This window comes from Solanum stenotomum, unplaced genomic scaffold, assembly GCF_019186545.1.
Source record: "Solanum stenotomum isolate F172 unplaced genomic scaffold, ASM1918654v1 scaffold32769, whole genome shotgun sequence".
In the NCBI taxonomy this organism is placed as follows: Eukaryota; Viridiplantae; Streptophyta; class Magnoliopsida; order Solanales; family Solanaceae; genus Solanum; species Solanum stenotomum.
In genome coordinates, this window is record NW_026032121.1 from 52,149 (window position 1) to 60,144 (window position 7,996).

The window sequence follows — 7,996 nt, forward strand, 5'->3', positions numbered from 1 at the left end:
AAATGCAAACTCTCTTTAATACCATCCTAGGATCATGGTTATGAGATTATGTATATTTAAGTAGACCATAAATTGTCGTATTAGGGAGATGAAGTTGATGCTCTTAATTTGTTATATGGTTATAATCCTTGTTGTGCTTCTCCCGTATGACTGTTTTCTTTTTAGTTTGCTTATTGCTATTTGCTAGAAATTTCATTGTTCATTTTGATACTTAGCCATTACATGCTTGCTAATTTTTATTTCTTTTCTTATCTTTGTTTACATGTACATATCGGAGTTGAAGAGTCTCACCGTGAGACTCAACGACACCATTGTCATACGGAGCTTGCATAAATCGAACATGGGATTGACCACTCGTATTTTGATAAAACATTTACTCGCTTTTCCTATTTCCAGAGACCTATCTGGACAAAATTAGTTGTCTAGCCTATTATTTACCTTTATGCATGCTTAATTATTTGGTTTGCTGTGATGCTTTTTTTTGTTTACAATCTAGACATATTTGATCTCTACTTGAATACTTTATTAGTGAATTGCATATAGTTTAATAACTTGAATTGAAAACAATCAGCTCGTTCTCTAGAGTCATGCTTAATACTAAAAAAAAAGATTTCAATTACCTATTATCTTTTAACTACTCGTGAGTGTAAAACTAATTAATGATGCTTGTTTTAACTTTGGTCGTGGACTTACACTTTTTCCTAAATAGACCGATATATTTTAATATTAGCTACAGTTGTTTAGCCTCACAAGATCTAACCATTTTGAATAAAAATAATTAACTTCAGATTTTTCTATAAAAAACAAAAGAAGCAACCAACTTATATTCTTTTAAGCCTAACTAGCAGATTGTTTGTTTTTACATTTGTATTTGCCCATCACTTTCTTTCAAATCCCACTAACACTATTTTTGTTACTTAAATGATAATACATATTCATTCACTTAGCAGTTTAAACTTGTTTCTTACCTCTTTCACTTAGCCTAATTAATAAATTTAAGTTCGACCGGTTAACCATTTTTAATGGATCTTAAAGGATGCCTAACCCCTTCCCTTTAGATTAGTTGAACCCTTACCTAGAATCTTAAGTTTACAACAACAACATACCCAGTGAAATCCCACTAAGTGGGGTCTGGGGAGGGTAGAGTGTACGCAGACCTTACCACTACCTCGTGGAGGTAGAGAGGCTGTTTCCGAAGGACCCTCAGCTCAAGTACAACAACCCAAGAAAAATAAGAGGAAACATTATATATGACATAGTATCCAATAAGAGAAAAGTGCATAGTCAACAACGGAGACAATAACATCAAGAAAATAAAGTGAGAGGTGAAACTCAGTAAACGACACAAGACTATATGATCACAGACAAGAACTACAAGATCAAGGCTAGGACTACTACAAACTTTACCCACCAAAACCCTCGCACGGGAAGACAACACGCTAGCCCTACTAACCTTCAACCTTAATACGCGACCTCCACTCCTTCCTATCTAGAGTCATGTCCTCGGTAATGCGAAGCTGAGCTAAGTCCTGTCTAATCACCTCTCCCCAATACTTCTTAGGCCTACCTCTACCCCTCCGCGTACCCTCTACAACCAGCCCCTCGCACCTCCTCACTGGGGCGTCTGTGCACCGTCTCTTCACATGCCCAAACCATCTCAGTCTCACTTCCCTCAGCTTGTCCACCACAGAGGCCACTCCCACCTTCTCTCGGATAACCTCATTCCTAATCTTATCGCTCCTAGTGTGCCCACACATCCATCTCAACATCCTCATCTCCGCAACATGCAGTTTTTGAACATGTGAGTTCCTGACTGGCCAACACTCCGCTCCATACAACAAGGCCGGTCTAACTACCACTCTGTAGAACTTACCTTTAAGTTTCGGTGGAACTTTCTTATCACACAAGACTCCAGAGGCAAGCCTCCATTTCAACCAAGCCGCCCCAATGCGATGTGTGACATCACCGTCTATGTCACCACTTCTTTGGATTACAGCCCCAAGATACTTAAAACTTTCTTTCTTGGGAATAATCTGTGTGTCCAGTCTCACTTCCCCATCTGCCTCATCCACCGCATCACTGAATTTGCATCCCAAATATTCAGTTTTGGTCCTACTCAACCTGAACCCTTTGGACTCCAGCGTTTGTCTCCACACCTCCAGCCTCGCATTAACTCTGTCCCGCGTCTCATCAATCAGTACTATGTCATCCGCAAATAACATACACCATGGTACCTTCTCCTGAATAGACTGCGTCAACTCATCCATCACCACAGCAAATAGAAAAGGGCTAAGGACTGATCCCTGATGCAACCCTATCTCAACTGGAAAGTGTTCCGAGTCTCCTCCAACCGTCCTAACCCGAGTCTTGGCTCCACCATACATGTCCTTTATCGCCCTAATATAAATCATCGGGACACCTTTAGCCTCCAAGCACCTCCAGAGGACCTTCCTCGGTACTTTGTCATAGGCCTTTTCGAGGTCAATGAATACCATGTGTAGGTCTCTCTTCCTTTCTCTATATTTTTCTACCAGTCTTAAGTTTAGTAGACCTTAAAATGAAGTTAACTTTAGAACATAACTTTAATCAATTTAGGTGTCCTAATTCACTGTAATAATTAGGTGGCGACTTCTTAAATTAATTATTAATTTGAAAATCACCAAAATGTTGTACACTATTTTGACCCGATTAAAATGGGGTATAACAGTGTGAACCTCTTTTTATTTCGAGTGATGTGTCAGAATCTTTAGCCAACTAAGACTAGCGTTAAATTTTTGGTAAGTCTCAAGAAGTGTAATTAATACTTAATAAAATAATCTCATCCTTGAAATTCAAGAACTTGTTTGGTCTGAATGGGTTTTAATTATTAAGATCTAGAACAAAGTCTTAATATTAGTAAGAAGTATTTTTGTGTGAATAGTTTTCTTTGAGGGTCGAGAAATGGAATAGATATGGACTACAAGTTGATATTCGCCATTAGGAAATTCACACAAAAAGGAACGAGGAATTCTCAATGAAAAAAATGCTCTCTAAATTTGTTTAGTACTTGCCATGAGGTTCTTACCATAATTGAATTTTCCTTTTAGGAAAAGGTAAACACAGTCTCCATATTTGTCTAGTTCTTTTTCTTGTAGGAAAAAAATTATGACTCTATAAATAGATGTTTATTCATTCTAGCTTGGTAGCATTCATAATGTAGTCCTAGGGGGCTTCGAGAGTTTTGTGTATTGTGTGAAGCTAGGGGAAGATTGTGTGAGACACAAGTATTACTTTAACACTTGTGTGATCCTCTTTGTATTCCGAGTGAATTGTGTGAGGTCATTCTTCTCTAGATTTTGTACTTGCTTTTATATAGTGATTTTTTCATCTCTTCTTGTGAATGTAGATCGGTTGACCGAACCACGATAAATGTTTGTGTCTTTTGGTATATTTCTCGTTTGTCTTATTACTCATTGTCTTTCGAGGTTTGCTTTGCTAGCTTTTGCATGACACCTAATTATTTCAGTCCCAACAAGTGATATCAGAGTCATGCTCAATGGTTTAATGATCCAATGGTTGAACCAGGTCAAAAATAAGTGTTCATCTTGACTGGTTTAGTCCTAACCGTAACATATTTGACAGTAATGAAGATTTTTGTTGGAGAAATATTTTCAAAGATGTTTTTTGTGTTGATATATATAGATATTGCAGAGGAGATGCAAGTTATTGAAGATTATGTGAAGAAGGTGGAGCAAATTTATTTTGTCAGAAATTTAGGCCAATGGAGATATTTGTTTAGTATTTGTCATGAGTTTCTTACCATAATTGAGTTTTTTTCTTTTAGCAAAAGGAAAACACAAAGTTTTCATATTTGGCTAGTTCTTTTTCTTGTAGGAAAATGTTTATGACTCTAAAATTATATGTGTATTCCTTTTAGCCTAATAGCATTCACAATGTAGTCCTAGGGGGCTTAGAGAGCTTTGTGTATTGCGTGTAGCTAGGGGGAGAATGTGTGAGACACAAGTGTTTCTTTAACACTTGTGTAAACCTCTCTGTTTTTACATTGAATTGTGTGGGGTTATTCCTCTCTATATTTTGTACTTTCTTTTATATAGTGAATTGCTCATATCCTCTTTTGGATGTAGGTCGGTTGTTCAAACTACGTTAAATATTTGTGTCTTTTGATATATTTTTTGTTTGTATTATTACTCATGGTCTTTCAAAGTTTGCTTTGCTAGCTTTTGCATGATACCTAATTATTTCAGTCCCAACAAAACCAAACGTGAAAGATTTTTTCCAAGCAGGCAACTTTTCTAGTAGCTCTACTCTCGACTTGGATAATATACCCAAAAAGGTACGCTTTCGGCCATTCCACATGCTGCCTATGTAGAGACATGTTTATCTAAAGTGGATTCTCTTTTTTGTAGTAGGTATCGAACATGTTATGCCCATTGACTAAGAAGCTAGGGGTGGACACAACAACTACATGGACCTCTTCCTTTCATCGGCCATCACTATTAGTCGTCTTTGCTATCACAATGACCACCACCATTACCGTCATCAAACATCTCTGTCATCACAATTACCATTATTATCAACCACTATTATATATCAAGCATTTGCTAAATTTATGTTTTTTATTGACATAAACAATGAGTTGACATGATATAATTTATTAGTAGTTTTATATTTTTTTTTCATAATAAAGGAAAAAATCACTTATACATTCTTTGAGATCATTTAGTTTAAAATCAGGGTATTCCGTTGTGTAATCATAACTAGGGTTATAGCTTAGGATCAATTCACCTTCTTAATTAATGGGATAATTTACTTAGCTAAATTTGAGTGAAAAGAAGAAGAAATTGATTAATTTAATTCGTTTACATTCCAATGGGGTGTGCAATACCCATAAATTTGTCATATCGTTATTAGGTGTTCATGAGATGCATATATTCCAAGCAAAAGTATCTATCTGATCACTAGATGAGTTTAAGTATTCAATTTACAAATTCTGTCAACTTTGAGGGATTATCTAGGTATTATTTAGATAAAATTATCTGTATAGTCCACTCTAAGCATACTTATAAGCAAGTAACATATACTATATAAAGAAGCTTCTAGAGATAATTAAAGTGAACTCTATATTAATTAGAGTTGCAATAACAAATACATCAAAACATTAAAGTGTTTCACCAATAAAATCATTTTTTTTATGTCCAAAACTAATCCAATGGAAGCTCTATATTATGTGGAACACCAGAAGAAGTTTTAGTATTGTTGGTACATCATGAAGCAAAATTTCTTACTGATCAGACTGTTAAATTGTTAGAGGCTTATAAATATAAAGGTGACATTTCTAGAATTTTTTTTAACCTTTTTGTTTCTTTGATATAATAACTAAATGCCGTGTGATTTTTATTTATATAGAGAGAGAGATTGAAATGATATGCTCTTTGTTAGAGTTAATATCTTAAAAGATCACTCAACTTTGAGAATTTATCTAGTAAAATCATTGAACTTTGTTTTGTATCAAAAAAATCACTCAACTAAATTTATCATTAAATTATTTTTTATAACATGTAAACATAAACCCCACAATAAATAAAATTTTAAAAACTCATTACAAGAAAAGTAAGGACATACTTAATTAGTTAAACCGATACTCTTGTGATATTACAATAAACAAATGTACACTAATACTCGAAACAAATTCACGACGAAAATTCGAAGCTCACAAATTCAACTTTATTGTTCCTCTTCTGTCTACGAGGTTTTCTTTTTCTATTTTCAGAAAGTTGCGAGGATTTGTTAAAAAAATTCTGCTCTTTTTCTATGACATTATTGTATATTTATTTATTGTAATGCCATAAGAGTACTTATTTCACTAATTAAATTTGTCTATAAAATTTCTTAATGAGTTTTCTTTAATTTTATTTACTTATGGGATTTATGTTTCATGGTTTAAAGATAATTTATAATTTTGTCAAACTTAGTTGATTGATTTTATTGATACAAATGCATAAGTTGAGTGATTTTATTGATATAAAATAAAGTTCAATGACTTTATTAGATAAATTCTCAAAGTTGAATGACCTTTTGAGATATTAACTCCTCTTTGTCATCTCATTTATGATTTTAGCGTCGTCCATTTTTAAATTTCATTTATCTTGTAAATCTTGAACTTCTCTTTTTCCTTGTTATCATAGCACTTTTTAATTTTTACAAATTTATCTATCCTCGAAGAAAAATAATTCTACATTAGTGATGGATGTACAAGAAATTAGGATGACGGGAGGGAAGAGAAAGAGCACGAAAAAGATATGATAAGAGATGATTTGTCTATCATTATTACTTGAGATAATATTTTTTTGTATTTTATTGGATGCTGTAAAAAAAAATGAGGAGATCTAATTTTCATGAAAAAAACATTTTCCTTTCTATTTTTTGTTTTTGTTTTTTGTTGGATGTAGACCAAAAAAATTGGTTTTCTTATACTTTGTTAGATCATCTAATTACATATCTATGAAATAAAATTACCTCAAAACATTTTATCCTATTATATTTTGCTTTAATAGTATCTAATATATATATATTCAATATTTATTTGTTTCTGACAAGTCATAAATAAATTGGAGTAGTTTTTAGAAATATATTCTTTAGGATCTTCTCTACTTTTTAGTAATCCAATTACAAAATAAAAAATAAAAAATACAGTGTATAACTTTTTATGTAACCAATCTAGTTAAGATTGCACACATTATTTATAATATAAGTTGATTAATATGTGTTATTTGAAAAATTAAAGTTCAGAAATATAACATGAAAATTCATACACATCCAAATGATACCTTTGTGTACAATATTTTTTTCATAATTTTCACTGATTTCAAAGTGCATGGATATATGTAGATACGGAAGTTATGGCTCCTGCGGTAATGTCAATAGTTTCCAAAGAAAAGAAAAAAATGAATGCAATGATAATCAATGTCATTTCACCGGATTCACATTGCTTTGAGCTCTTGTGTAATGACTCTAAAGGTCATTTTTGGAAATTTTCATAAAATGACCGTTTTACCCCTCTCGATAATTGCCCCGAGTCCTAATTATTGTATTTTCGAAGTTGGTTTGAAGGAAAATTGATGAAAAGTTGAGTTTTTGGAAAGTTGAGTTTTTAAGAGTTAAAGTTTGGTTAAAAGTGCTATTTCGAGTCATTTGGAGTTTCGAGACTCAAATCGGATTTCCGTCGATTCCAGCAGTTTTAGAATGTCGAAACGGGTCTATGAGAATTTACGGAGTCGAATTTGGAGTTAAAACGAAGATTTGAGGTCCTAAGTTGCTAAAATTGTGAAATTTTGATCAAGAGTTGACTTTGGTCAACAAACGAGGTTCCGGTGCTCAAAATGGAATTCCGAGGGCACCGTTGGATTCAGGGGGTGATTTTAAGTCTAGAATGAGTCTTGGTTGAATTTTTAGAGGCCCTGAGTGCGTTTCGAGTTTTTGAGCCTAAAGTTAGTTTCTTGACGCCTTATCGAATACCGGGTCAAGGAGACCTCGAAATGTCATTTTCAAGCTAGTAGCATATTTGGTTTGTGTTCGGGAAGTGCCAAATGAGTTTTGGGTGAGCTTCTAAGCTTCTTGGATGCTTTGACACTATTTCAGCAAATTGTGGCAACTAAAGGGTTCATTACTAGTTTTAAAGGTCGAAAAATTATTCCGAAGGTTCTGAAATTTTGAGCATGAATTATAGGACTTATCTGCAAATTTTGGTGCATTTTTGCTAACCCGAGATTGGACTTTTATCGCAAATAAGAAATAATTGTTTACCGAGTAGAAATGATATTTGACTGGGCAACGAGCATGAAATTGAGCTCCGATTGAACGAGCAGGTCCGTATCATTATTTAAGACATTTAAAAAAAAGAATCGGGTCATTTCACTATCGTATGAGGAAATTACGGCCTTTTTAGTGAAAGATTAACTGCTGTTTTTCTGGTGCATAACAGCCATGTACTGTTATA